Genomic DNA, 559 nt, shown 5'->3' on the forward strand with positions numbered 1-559 from the left:
GAAAAAAGAGAAAAAAAGGAACAATGCTTTAACTTCAATGTGTAAACTGCAATTTTCTTTCATTGGTTTGGAGTTTAGTTGCTTGTTAATTCTGACTTCAATTACATAGCTGTGTTCTTCATATATCATATTCTTCACTTTTTTTTTTGAAAGTTTGTCTTTTTAAAAAAATTTTTTTTTAATTTTAACATGTGTTTTTAAAACTTTGGGTTACAAATGTTCTCCCTTCCTCCCTCCCCTCCCCACCCACCCTCATTGAAAAGGCAACCATCTCCATACAGGTCATAGATGTGTAGTCATGCAAAACACTTCCATAGTACTCCTGTTGTGAAAAACTAAGTATATCTCCCTTCATCCTATCCTGCCCCCCATTTATTCTATTCTCTCTTTTGACCCTGTCCCTCCTCAGAAGTGTTTGCTTTTGATTATCCCCTCCCCTAATCTGCCCTCCCCTCTATCATCCCCCTGCTCTCTTGTCCCCTTCCCCCCCTTATTTTCCTGTAGGGTAAAATAGATTTCCATACCCAATTGAGTATGTATGTTATACCCTCCTTAAGTC

Source organism: Vombatus ursinus, unplaced genomic scaffold (assembly GCF_900497805.2).
Source record: "Vombatus ursinus unplaced genomic scaffold, bare-nosed wombat genome assembly UNPS02014819.1, whole genome shotgun sequence".
Lineage (NCBI taxonomy): Eukaryota > Metazoa > Chordata > Mammalia > Diprotodontia > Vombatidae > Vombatus > Vombatus ursinus.